Genomic DNA, 14,235 nt, shown 5'->3' with positions numbered 1-14,235 from the left:
ACCCAGTGGGCGAATAATTCAATCGATTTTTGAACAAATCATCCATCTTATCCAATCCATTTTTTTCAATTCATTCAATTTTAGTACAATCTAATCATTTTTGAATAAATTCATTTCATCCAATTCATTTGACCAATTTACCCTTTTTAGGGTCTTTTGACCAATTTACCCTTTTTTAGGGTCATTCGGTCGATTTTGAATAAATCGTCAATTCATTTGACCAAATTACCCTTTTTAGGGTCTTTTGACCAATTTACCCTTTTTAGGGTCATTCGGTCGATTTTGAATAAATCGTCAATTCATTTGACCAATTTACCCTTTTTAGGGTCCTTTGACCAATTTACCCTTTTTAGGGTCATTCGGTCGCTTTTGAATAAATTATCAATTCATTTGACCAATTTACCCTTTTTAGGGTCTTTTGGCCAATTTACCCATTTTTAGGGCAACCGAGCCGATTTTTGAATAGATCAAGTTTCGTTCAATCTATTTGATCGATTTACCCTTGTTAGGGTGATTTGATTAATTTTGGATAAATTAAATTTCATTTAATTCATTTGACCTGTTTCCCTTTTAGGGTAATCCAGTCAATTTTTAATAAATTGTCAATTGACCAATTAGGGTTTCGATATCAAATTCCAAATTGGGAAATCTAGTCAATTTTTGAGAAAACCATCCATTATATCCAACTATTTAATCAGTTGGGTTTTTGACTCATGCTTCACTGAGGAAATTTGTCGACAAATTCCAATCTCTTCGATAGGAGTTCGTCAAGGTCAAACCCATGCGTTTTGCAAATCAAAGGTGATCAATCTATTCGGACTTGTCCTCATTTTGACAAATCCCTCGTCACTCCAATGGTCAAATTTTTCAAATTATTTTTCACTCAATGAATTGATCAGATCCGTCAGGTATGGTATAGTGCTTACCCTAGAGGATTGCATTTTCATGCTAGGCCTACCCTTGGCATAAAAAGGGCTCCCCAATAGGACATGCATCCGAATTTTTTGGATAGTTACTAACTCTTGCCTTTTTCTTTTCCTTTTCTTTATTTTTATTGGAATAACTAAGCAAGGGTTGAATCTAAAGACAATTCCTTTCAAAATTCTCAGGTAATATTTAAATATAGCTTCTCGTCGAAGCCCCATCATAACGCGGTCCCGTAGTCAAGCCCAGAGGAGTCGTGTAAACATGAGTTCACAACCGGAATAGTCAGATAGGTCTGCTACTACCGCTCAACCCGAGACTGCAAGTTCGGGGATTCAGTTGACTGAGATGCTTACCAAGTTTGGAGAGATGGCGTCTGAGATGGCCGCCCAAAGGAAGTTGAATGATGAGCTAATTAGCAGCGGAGTTCAACCCGAACCTGTACCCGCCAGACAGCCTGAGCAAGAGCCGTTTGTCCTACCTTCGGCCCATGCCACTGTTACTCCATCATTTCCTATTACACCCGAAGAAACTTTCACCTATCCCACCACAAATTTGCCATACACTTACCCTCCTCATCCTTCATTTTTTCTTACTCACATGCGAGGTCCACAACCCCAAATCACTTCAAATATACCACCTGAGCCACATACCTTTTATTACCCTGCTGCTGAGCCATTCCTGCCGGACCATATTGTTCAAACCAAGGCAGAAATGGGGGAATCTTCTGCTCCCGTTGATATAAAGCTGCTCAAACGCCTTGATCGTTTTGATGAGTTTATGAGGAAGAGTCAGGGGTTGAACAAGCAAGGAGTCCTGGACTACGATGAGCTTTGTCTCTTTCCCAATGTGCAATTGCCCGAGGGGTTCAAAACCCCTAAGTTTAACAAGTACGATGGGACGGGTAATCCCAAGACACACCTCCGACTATTTGTTAACAAGTTGGGAAAGCCTGTAGACGACGAGAACCTGCCTCTAAGGTTGTTCCCGGAAAGTCTGGAGGGGGATGCCCTCGACTGGTACTCAAATTTGAAGTCCGAAGAAGTAAAAACCTGGATTGACTTGTCCAATACTTTTGTAAGGCAATATGAGTATAACTGCGAGTTGGCTCCGACACGAACCACGTTGGAAGGAACAAAAAGAAAACCCTCCGAGGATCACAAGACTTATGCCAAGAGATGGAGGAAAATAGCTGCCAAAGTCGAGCCACCAATGACTGAGGACGAAATCATACGCACTTTCATTAAGGCACATGATCCTCCATATTTCGAAGAAATTTTTCGCATGACTGGATGCTCGTTCGCTGCTATTGTCAATAAGCTTGAGGAATTTGATGATTTCGTAAAAGCTGGGAAGATTGTTAATGTCTCTACCCTCAAGTCACAGTTGGATGCTTTGCAAGGTCAGGGGACTAGTGGGAAGAACCCGCAATTCCAAAAGAAAGAGGGGGAAACTGCTTTCACATGGAATCAAAACCCTGTCCCAAGACCCAGACCTCGACAACACCCTACCTACTCAAACCCTTACCCCTACTACTCAAATCCTCGTCCTGTTTACCACACCAATATCACTCATCCTCGACCTCGCCCAAATTATGCCAACCCGCCTACAACCCCTTTCCAAATATCTCAACCAAGCTTTCAACAAGCTCGTCCTCGGCCTCCTTACCACCAAAGATTTCCCCCACCAAATAGACCCACCTACAACTATCCCCGACCCACTGAAACCTACAATCAAAGCCGTACTCGAACCTTCACCAACCTAGGCAGGCCTTTGGACCAATTGTATGAGCAATTGAAGGTTGCCAACAAAATAGGCGTGATTCCCCCTCCAACTTACCTTCATGGCATGCCTGCTGGGTACAATCCACATGCTATTTGTGCCTATCATTCGGGAGTACCTGGCCACTCAACCGCCGATTGCAGGGCACTTAAGCACAAAGTCCAAGACATGATCGAAGCAGGAGAAATAGTGCTAAGGAAAAGAGGTGAACAAGGGCCGATCATAAGTACAAATCCTTTTCCTGAACACCAGGACACCTTCGAGGCATCCACCTCCAACGACGAAATTTGAAAATCCTGAAGGAGCTTTGCACAATTTGGATGGCCGAGTATCTTCCCTCTCGAAGGGAATTTCGGTAAATCTAGGGGTTGTTATTTACTAAAGTTCACAAAAACCATTTCTTGCATATGTGAATAGCTTCATGAAAACATCTTTCGCAATTAAGTTTTTGTCTTGTTTTCGCTTTGATTAGTTTTTCCATTAAATGCACAATTTGTTTATTTGATTATTGTCCTGAATTTTAATTCTTTTAAATGGCCAAAGATGAAATTATTTGACCCTTTGAATATCACTGTTCTGGATTCCGATAATACCATTCATCTAAAAATCCCTTCATTAAGAAATCCCTTCATTGATTCGTTGAAAAATCCCTTCTTTGAGAAGGTCAGAAATCCCTTCATTGAAAAATCCCTTCTTTGAGAAGGTCAGAAATCCCTTCGTTGAAAAATCCCTTCTTTGAGAATGCCAAAAATCCCTTCATTAAAAATCCTTCATTGAAAAATCCCTTCATTAAGAAAGCTCTTCATTGAAAATCTTTTCGCTAAGAAAGCCTTTCATCAAGAAATCCCTCCTCTGCCAAGTTCTAAGCTGATTGGTTAAAGCAGCGTTACCGACGATTGATTTTGATGGATGAAAAGCAGTTGAATGTCGTATGGCCTGTGTTCATAACAAAAAGGTCCGCCACCGGTCCTTTAGAGAAGAAGGACAATGAGTTAAAGCGAGATTTGCCAATGCAAGATGAAATCAAAGACGAATTTGGCCTAAACTGGTAAGGCCATTTGTCATTCAAAAAGGTGCTACCGAGTGGAGCACTTATCCTTGAAGAGATGGACGAACAAACAGTCTCTCAACCTATCAACTCAGACATGTGTAAGAAGTTTTATTTTTGATTATGCAAATTTCTTTTGGAAATCATGCAAGGAGCGAAACAAAAGTCAGGCCATCTTCTTTTCCAATCAAAACATTTCATCCCTAGTCATCCCTTTTGAGCTATCAGAACAATAGTTTTTTCGTTTGGCAGCCCCTGAGGATTGCAAGCCCCACACTGGGGCAAATTCATTGTGAACAGAGACGATCCGAAAGAAAAGGTAAAACCCCACACTGGGGCAAATCTATCTTTGAAAGAAAGATGGAAGACAATAAACCCCACACCGGGGCAAATTTAGCTTTGAAGAAAAATGCAAAAAGTGAGGAAAATGCAATGAAAATGCAAGGAGAGAGGATTCAATCGAACTGGGGCAAATTTCCCTCAGTTTCGTTCGAAATTGAAGATGATTTCAAATGATGCAATCTCAGGTTATTTCACCTCTCATAAGAGCAAATTGTTTTCAAGCCTTAACTTTTCTTGACATACCCCACCTGACCCCATTACAAAAGCCCAAAGTCCTGGCTTTCGTCACTTGCAGTATTTCTATTGGAAAGTTTGCTAATCAACTGACAAGTGATGTCCATAATGCCTTCGCTTAAACTTCTAAGGGAAGTGCATTTTACTGATGCCAGAAATCTTCAACTCATACTCCTGAGTCGATCATGGTTGAGCTCTTTCATTTGCGTCTTTAGGTGAAAACCCGAAAGGGCACCTCAAAAGAAAAGGAGGAAAAGAAAAGGAAAAGAGAAAAACAAAAACAAAAACAAAACAAAAGAAAAGGAGTAGGGGCAACCTTGGTAAAAACCCGAAAGGGCGCCAAGGTAGGATTTCCGCATGAGCAAGCACAAGGAGGAACAACTGGTGGTTTGATCCATTTGGATTTCGATTTCTCCTCATTTTGTCATACTTCTGTCAATTTTGAATTCCAGAACAAAGATATTCAGGGACTCGAATATGACATTTGTTGGCCAAAACTGTGTCATTTTGTAAAACATTCTTTTGCAAATACATTCTTAGGAAGCTCATTTTTCCAAATTACTTGCATTCATGGCATTTTTTGTAGAATTTAAGCACAAGTGGTTATGTGTGCATTCTTGTGCATATTTATTCTTTCATGACATGTGAATTTTCTTGCATACTTCATTCTTTATCTTTGAATTTTGGTGAATAACAATCCCCGTGGTTTATTCGAAGCATACTTGGGTTCAGTCATCTCTTGAAAAGGGTTAAGGTTCAACAAAGTCAGTTACGCAGACTTCACAATATGGCAAAGCACATACCTGATCAGTTTGTAAATCAGAAAAGCCTTAGGGTGAAAAATCCAACTCAATCGACTGCCGCAGCAAAAGTTGATAAAGGCGTTGAAAGACTCATGTTTACACGATTCTCAAAGGAAAACGGATCAAATGATGGTGGCAATTTCTTTGTTTTTTTTCTCTTTTGCAGAAAAATTGCATACACAGATGAAAGTAAGCACACCTCGCACTGGAATAGGTGTCGGAAAGAGTCCTCCGGTGAACAAAGGCAGATTGAAAATGTCGCAAGCAAATTTCATCAAAAAATGCAACAGCATGGCGATACAGAATCAACTCTGGACTCACATTGCAAAAATTCATCATACTGAGGCAAATTAATTTTTTGGAAAGATTTTCAAAAGTCAAAAAAAAAAAAAAAAAAAAGGAAAAAATCATCAATCAAAAATCAACACAGATTTTATCACGGCAGGCTCGGGTTTAATCCCACTGACCGATTATCAAAAGGATTTTCGGGTCAGTCCCATGACCAAAAGCATTTTCGGGTCAGTCCCGCGATCAAAAGCATTTTCGGGTCAGTCCCATGATCAAGAGCTTATTCGGGTCAGTCCCATGATCAAAAGGATTTTCGGGTCAGTCCCATGACCAAAAGCATTTTCGGGTCAGTCCCGCGATCAAAAGCATTTTCGGGTCAGTCCCATGATCAAAGGATTCTGGTGTCAGTCCATGACTCAAAAGCTTATTCGGGTCAGTTCCACCGATCAAAACGATTTTCGGGTCAGGCTGCACAGATTCAAAAGCTTTATTCGGGTCAGTCCCACGATCAAAAGCTTATTCGGGTCAGCCCCACGGTCAAAAGCATTTTCGGGTCAGTCCCACGATCAAAAGCATTTTCGGGTCGGTCCCACGATCAGAAGCTTATTCGGGTCAGCCCCACGGTCAAAAGCATTTTCGGGTCAGTCCCACGATCAAAAGCATTTTCGGGTCAGTCCCACGACCAAAAAGCATTTTCGGGTCAGTCCCACGACCAAATGCATTTTCGGTCAGTCCCACGATCAAAAGCATTTTCGGGGAGTCAGTCCCACGATCAAAAAGCTTATTCGGGTCAGTCCCACGATCAAAGTCCCACGATCAAAAGCATTTTCGGGTCAGTCCCACGATCAAAAGCTTATTCGGGTCAGTCCCACGATTAAAGCATTTTCGGGTCAGTCCCATGATCAAAAGCATTTTCGGGTCAGTCCCGCGATTAAAGCTTGTTCGGGCCAGTCCCATGATTTGAATTTCCTTCTCTAGTCAGTCCCAATTTTAATTTTTCTGTTCGGATCAGTCCCGTTTTAAATTTCTGTCTGGGTCTATCCCATTTAAATTTCTGTTTGGGTCTATCCCATTTAAATTTCTGTTCAGGTCTATTCCGTGGGTCTACCCCATTTACATTCCTGTCCGGGTCAGTCCCGTTTTCAATCCATGTTCGGGTCAGTCCCGTTCTTAAATTCCTGTTCGAGTCAGTCCCGCTTTAAGTTCCTGTTTGGGCCAGTCCCGTCTTTAAATTTCGTTCGGGTCAATCCCACTTTAAATCTCCTGTCTAAGTCAATTCCATTTTAAAAGTTTTGCCAAAAGGGGTCAGTCCTTATTTCTAAAACGTCCACCGTTCGTGACGTTTGCCACCGAATAAAGCAGGTAAGTATTTGGTGTCTACTTCTTTGTCTCAAGTTTTTCCAAAACTCAGACAAAGAGGGGCAAACTGTAGACACCAAATTTTTGGTGTAATTTCTTTTACTTTTTATTCTCATTTGTCGTGGTTGCTTTTAGTTTTTTTAGTTTCTAGTTTCTATTTTAATTTTTAAGTTTTAACGTAGAAAAATCATGGAAAAAGAGAAAAAAAGGAAAATTGTTCACAAAAATACGTTCAAATTTAATTTTTTGGCATTTTGGTTTATTTTTGTTAATTTATTTTGAAAAAAAAAAAAGAAAAGAAAAAAAAAAATAAAAAATCAAAAAATCAAAAATCACATTCCATTTCTGCCGGATGATCTTCTCCTCTTAAAGACTCCACCTCTCTCAACTGCGAACCATTCCCTATCCACTATCACACCTAAAAAAAAAACAACAACAACACTTCACTTCCATTTTCCTGCCTTGGTATCATCGACGAGAGTGAGAAAGAGGGAGCCGGAGCTTCTTGATTCTTTTCTTTCGGTCCGTAAACTAGAGAGGGAAGAGAGAGACTTGCGATTTAGCCTGTCTTCCATCCGTAAGCTGGAGAAGAGCTTGAGACCAGATTTCCCTCATCCAGCCGCAAGCCAGAGCAAGGGAGAGAGGGAGAGAGCTAGCGGTCTGCATTTTTCTGGACTGCCGAGGGGAGGAAAATAATTTCTGCTGCTAATCGTGTGTGTGTACTCCAAGCTGAGGTAATTTCTGGAATTAAATTGACTAGTTAAGGGTAGGAGGTGTTGACTATGGGCTTGCATGTGGTGGTTGTGTGGTTAGATGTTAGATTAAGTCACAGAAAAATCTGATGTTGAAGGAACGGTGGTTGCCGAGAGCTTAAGCTGGAAATTTGCAACTTTATTTGACCAACTCATGATAATCTGAGTTAGTTATGTGCTTAGCTAGCTGGAAACTAAATGATTATGCTATACGCGAGGGTAATCAGTTCGGATTAAACAAGAAAAGAAAATGAAACAGAAAACTGGTTGCATGCATGTCAACCGAGAGAATTGGATGAAATTCTGGTTAGATGTTTTTTTTTTATGACATCCGAAATTGGTTTTGGATTAAATCTGATGGGTAGCTGTTTGTTTGATCATGCATGTAGCTGAATACGGGTTGCATGTTGGTTTTAAGCCGTGACTAATAATTTGTGGCTGAAGGGAATTTTGATATATAAAAAATGTGAGTTGGACCTAAAGTGAGGAACCGAGAGCTTGCATGTTGTTTTGCAGCTTGTGATTCTAGTATAACAGAAATTTATGTTGGTAAGGCATAAAAATCGTTAGCTTTATGTGTCAAGTGAAGGTTAGTTGCAGCAATTATTTCTACGTTTTGAGTTCCTTCCTATGTCTTTGCTTGTTCGATTGTCAAAATTTTGTTTGTTTAGTTCTAAGTTCGGATGTTATATCAAGAAAACTTGGTTAAGGTATGTGATTGGGTCTGAATTTGGTGTTGGAAGTTGGAACAAAATTGCAGCAACAAGATTGGAGCTGTTTGTTTTATTGCCGCAATGATCATTTGATTGGTTACTAAGGTTCCTGTTATGTGCAAGTTTCAGTTTTGTTTGTTAATTGGTGTATCCTGAGCATGTTTGCCACGGGCCTTTTCTCTTGCATCTTTGCTGCAGTTTTTCATAACTAGTTGTCCTTTTGAATGTGCTAAAAATGTTACGGTTCCTCCTTGTTTCACGGTTTGAACTTTGATGAATCTGGTTTCATCATTGTCTCATGGCCAAATAGGAGGAAAGTTGCAGGTGCATGCCTTTTGGTTTGTGTTTTAAATTCAGTATTCAACCTCATTAGAATGATTAGATTTGGCGTTTAAATTACTTGGCTTCTAACGAAGTGGATAACGCTGATTTTTCTGTGCTTGGTCAAGAAACCAAGGAAATTGCAGCAGTTTTATATCCAGTGCTGCACGCTTTCTCTACCTGAATTTTGTGCTTCAAATCCTAAAGTTTTGTGTTGCAAAGTGAGATGATTAGGTGGTTGTCTTGTTGCTTTAGTTCATATTGAATTTGAGTGTGTTTAGGAGCTGTGGAAAGCTTTGCGGATAAGAATTGCCGAAAAACTTTGCTGCACTTTCCTTTTCTCTGTCGATCAAAAATCAGATTTGTCGTCTTAATCCTGCAAACAAAATTTCATGTTTTGATTTGGGTCAATAATTTCTGGTTTGGTGAACTTGTTTGTATGATGAAATGGATGTATTTGCTGCTAAAAATTGCTGAAGTTTTGGAAACAAAAGGGCAGCAGCATGCGTTGGTTCTTGATTTGCAGAAGAGCTTCTACGTTGTTTGCATGAGTCTGCATGAATATGACTTCCAAAAATTGCCTCTAAACCCCCTCAAGTTTTACCTTATGCTTTTATGACCCACAAATTTGAGAAAACTAATCAATTGGGTCCCTGTGATTTTTGCAGCAATGCATTATGGCCCGAGTACATTCCATGTTCTTGAAATCGAGTCCTAAAGTATTTGCAACTTGAACTATTATTAGCCTTTCTCTTTGCCCTTGGACCCTTGAAGTTCTTAAAAGTGTTTGATTAAGCTTGAATGCTTGGTTAGTGTTTACAATTGAGTCTTTGGCAGCACTAATATTTCAATTCAATTGCTTGTTTGCCTTCATTGGTTATCATGTTTTGCTAAGGTGATGCTTAATGCATGGATTGTGAAACTTGGTGTCTAAATGAGCTTGTGTTCGCCTATCTTCTTGAATTTTCTGAAATAAATTGGCTTTGGCCTTTTTTCTTACTCTTGGACTTTCAAATTTTCTAAAATGTTTTAATTGGCTTTGAATGCTTGATTAATGCTTGCATTTGGGTCCTTGGTGGATTCCTTTATTGAAGACTATGTATTGTTTGATTTCATTTAAATTGCAATTAGGAGAGATTTGGTGACTTTGTGTTACTTTACTATTTGAGGTACCTTGACCTTTTTATTGTTTTGAAGCCATTTTTCTTTCATTTGGTCATCACTCGAAGGGGGCGGTATATTTTCTTTATCCCTGTTTGTGTCTCTCCTATGTGAACCAACATGCTACGTGAGAAATGCATGTCTACTTTGCTTTCTTAGCCTTTCCTTAATTTCTTTTATTTATGTCATTTACTCTTGCTTTTCATTAAGTTATTCTTTTAATGGGGTATGTGTACACCTCTTGGCTTGTAATAGATAGGGCTTGGAGGAGCATTCAATGAAGACCTATCGAAGTCATGTGCCTAGCTAGCAAATGTAATAGTTAAGGCTTTAATTGTCTTATGTGTCTTGCATGCTTAGTTACTACGCGTTAATTTGCTTTGTTAGGGCCTTGCATCTAGTCGAGCATGCTAAATGTTATGTGCTATGTGTTTATAAGTGTTTGGCATGTCTACTCGCTTTCCATAGCCTGAATGAATGTGATGAATGAATGTACGTTTCCACTAGTCCAACGCTAGTTGGAATTCATAGAATGGGCTAGTCCAACGCTAGACCCTTAGGGATTTCCCCTCGTTAGTACATGTTTGCATGTTCACTACATTTCATGCATTTTTTTAGTTTTTATGGCATTTGGCATGTCCCTCTAACCTTTTCCCTTTCATTTTAGGCCTTTGCATTTCATGCTAGTTATAGGGTCCATTTGCCTGAGAAACCCCCTTGGGTAAGGGAAACGAGCGAGTGTGGCTTCAAAATAGCCTTAGCACGCTAGTTTTTCCTTCTAATCAAAGGGAAAATTAAAATCACAAAAACTAGAGGTCATTCCCGTACCCGACCTGATGCATTCCTCTAAGTTCATGCATTTTCATATCATTTTCTCACTATTTTCCTCACTAATTATATATTTTAAATCCACATGTCATATTCACACACTTATTCACTTTCTTTACTTTTCACTTCACACATTGCACCTATTTTACTTATATATTTACTATTTTCATTCACTTGCACACGAGCATTTATATTTTTATTCATTTGCACACAAACACTTTCAAATTGCACACATGCACTTTTTTCTACACTTTGCACACTTACACTCTCATTTGAGTCCTCATTTGCATCATTCATGATTTTCTATGAGGACTTTCCTTATTGGCCGTCACGACTCGTGTGAATGGGACCAAAAGCCTCATAAGAAACATTTCTTAGATTTAGGATTGCATTTCTCATTCATTAGTCAAATCCAATTTGCAATACATACTTTGGGTAGAAAATATAGGAAAATAAGGGTTAAATCACGCAACTAGCCGTGGTTAGGTCGAAGGGGTGCCTTGGATTTTTATCCTTGCCTTCCCCTTCGTCAAATGTGACTCCCGAACCTTTTTCTTTGTTTTACGTGGACTAGGAGTCGTTTAAAAAGGGTTTTCTTACTTTTTTCTTTAAAAATTTCATTTTTTGGGTGACTTGGTACACCCTAACTCTATACCAAGTGGCGACTCCATTTTTCATATAAAAACCCTTTTTGAACTATTTTTCTTGGGTCAAATCGTCGCATTTTCAAAAGTCCCATTTAGACTCATTTTTGTTTTTATCAACAAAATTCATTTTTCCCAAATCAATAAAATTCAACAAAAAACAATTATTTTTTACAAAAAAGTGGGGCGCGACACACACGAGCACTCTGGCTCCAAAATCTAGTCAGTCAACCAGATAACAAAAGAAACTAGCCATGCCAGTTCCAACAAAAGTAATCTGCCAGCTAAGCAAAAATACAAAAGCGACCCTAAATGCCTCCCCTAAGGCCCAGGTTCCCAACGGAACCTAACGTGTCCACCTCGTCCATCCCCTCTGGACTGGTGGCTCGTGGCGGTGCCTCCGCGGCCATAACTAGGATGACCTCGCAGTCCATCGAAATACTCCGAACCCTCTCCTTCAGCTGCCTCTTCATAGCGAAGAGGTGCTGATGAGTGTCCTGAAGCTGACGGCGTAAAGCGTCCGCCCTCTGCATCTCATCTCGGAGACCCCGCTCCAAGTCCCTAATACGCATCGCCTGCCCATGGCCAACCTCTCTGGCCTCCTCTAGCTGACTAATCAGACTGCGTCGCTCATCGTCCACTGCCAGGACGACCTCGTCAGGATAACTGTACGTATACCAACACCTGCAAGGTCGGTGTGACACCTGACCAAAAGGGGAGTACAAAGTGTAAGGCTCTCCAGGTCTCTGCCGATAACGGATCGCCCGCTTACGCAACGCTCGATCCTCTGGGCCCCTCGCACTCAGAGGTCTCGGTCCCATGCCACTGGGTCACGCACCACTCAAACTGCCCGGATACATACCTACAAAACATTAATTCGTCAGCTCACCAGCATTTCAGCTTAAAGTATATCATTCAGCTTAAAAGAATCAAATATGCCTAGTGCCTATCGCGTATGTCCCACTTGCCCAAGGCCTCTAACCTAGGCGCTCTGATACCACCTGTGACGACCCCACTTCTCCCAAGGGCGAACCCAAGGGTATCGGCTGGCCGCCTGCCTAGCTCGCGCCAGGACTCAAAACCTAAAGTAATAAAACTAGGTAAATCGAAAGAGCACTATATACAATATATATAATCTGTGACAGCCCCACCTTCCCCTAAGGCGAACCAAAGGGGTTAGCGGACTGCCTGCCCAGCTCTCGCCAGGACTACGGAGCAGTTACACGCGTTCTAAAACATTTCGGGAATGCAAAAACGTGCTCGGACAAGCCACAAGTATCAAAATAACAAAATATAAAAAAAATGAAAATGCTGAATAGTGGCCTGGACAGTAGAATCCGGCCGGAATCTGGCCGGATTAGCGGCCGGATTCTTGGCCGGATACTGTCCAGAGAGCAACTTCACAGATTCAAAAATTCCCAAGCAATCCGGCCGACAATCCGGCCAGTTTCTGGCCGGATTCAGTCCAGTGCCCTTCCGTCAAAAATTTTTCTTTTTCCGTTTGAAAGCTGAATCGTTCCGAAGTTCATCCAAACATCAACCAAACATCCAAACTCTAAAATTCAACATTTACAACCACATTGGCATGTCAAAAGCTATACATAAGGTATACACATATTCGGTTTGCCATTTAAACAACGAACCCAATATACAATAGGGTTTCATGCAAGAGCTATCAAAATGGACATATACATGGCTCAATTTGGCAACCAACAAGTATGAGCTTCCCAAAAGTGATTATTTTCCTGTAAGGAAAACAAATGGAATGGTGTGAGCTAAAGCTCAGTGAGCAACTATCACACAATCAACCAAGATCATTTAAGCATAATCGTTCATTGCAAGTATTCAAATAAGAAGCAAAACAATTTGATAAAAGGATACGGTCGGCTCTCAAGAGCCCATTTCCACGCTTACATTCTTGATCCAACTTCATTGACCCTCCGTCAATGTTAAAAGTACCAAACCGTAGACCTCTCTTCACTTCCATTCCTTCCACCCATCATACCCCAACCGGGCCCGCACTCCAAGCAGTAACTTTAGGTGATACTCGAGTACACCGGAACCAAGGGTCTCATTACCACAAGATTCCCATTTCAGTCCCCGTGGCTAGTCAATTTTCACGACCAAGCCCTCGCTGGCTCGATTCAATTGATTACCAACGGGGTCGAGCTCAGTAGTACAGTGGGGCCGTTGGATACTCGTCCAACCGACACCCAAACAATTTCCATGAATGGAATCCATTAACTCAATATAACAGTGCAGTAATACAGTGAAACAGTAAGCAGTCATGCACAAAAGAAAAGGGATGAGGGCGGTCAAGTACACCCTCACCCTAACCATTTCCAATAGCCAAACAAGCCATCAAGGCATCACATTAACATATAGCAAAGCCACATTTGACAATCCAAGTGAGTAGTATACTCACCAATCGATAAAATGATGTTTCATGCACCGTCGTTAAACGAACGTCGTGCACCACCGTTTCCTCCTAGAACAAGTAAACAATTACCATAAGACTCGATAACGAGTCATGAATCAACACTAACCACAACCCAATAGGGTTTCATATACATAAACAGGCATCATAAGCAAACCAGAAATTAGAAGTAGCACTAGCCTTGGCCCCGAATAGAAAAACTGTTTTGCCCTTATTATGCGGTAATGGCGTCAAATTCACTACGGTTATCGGATGGGGGTGTAAGACCCACCGTTTCGAAGCTATGAAACAGGGATACAGTAATGAAGAAGGCCTCTCAGTCCAAATCCTAGCACAACTAGGTCAAAAATGCAGAAAACCAAGCCAGAACCGTAATTGCAGGTTCCCAAATCACACAAAACTGTAATACGTCTATCTCAGCCTACACAGGTCCAATTGCATTGATTCCAAAGGCACATGAAAGCTAAGACATCAAGCTACATTTCATCAGAAGACACAAACAACAAAATCCAAACCAAGTCCAGTCAAAACAGGCAATTACTATCGCAGTTCGGACATTCTATTCACCAAAAACAGCAACAGTAAAAACGTCATAACTC

Source organism: Coffea eugenioides, chromosome 6 (assembly GCF_003713205.1).
Source record: "Coffea eugenioides isolate CCC68of chromosome 6, Ceug_1.0, whole genome shotgun sequence".
NCBI classification, from domain to species: domain Eukaryota; kingdom Viridiplantae; phylum Streptophyta; class Magnoliopsida; order Gentianales; family Rubiaceae; genus Coffea; species Coffea eugenioides.
This window is presented reverse-complemented; position numbering follows the sequence as displayed.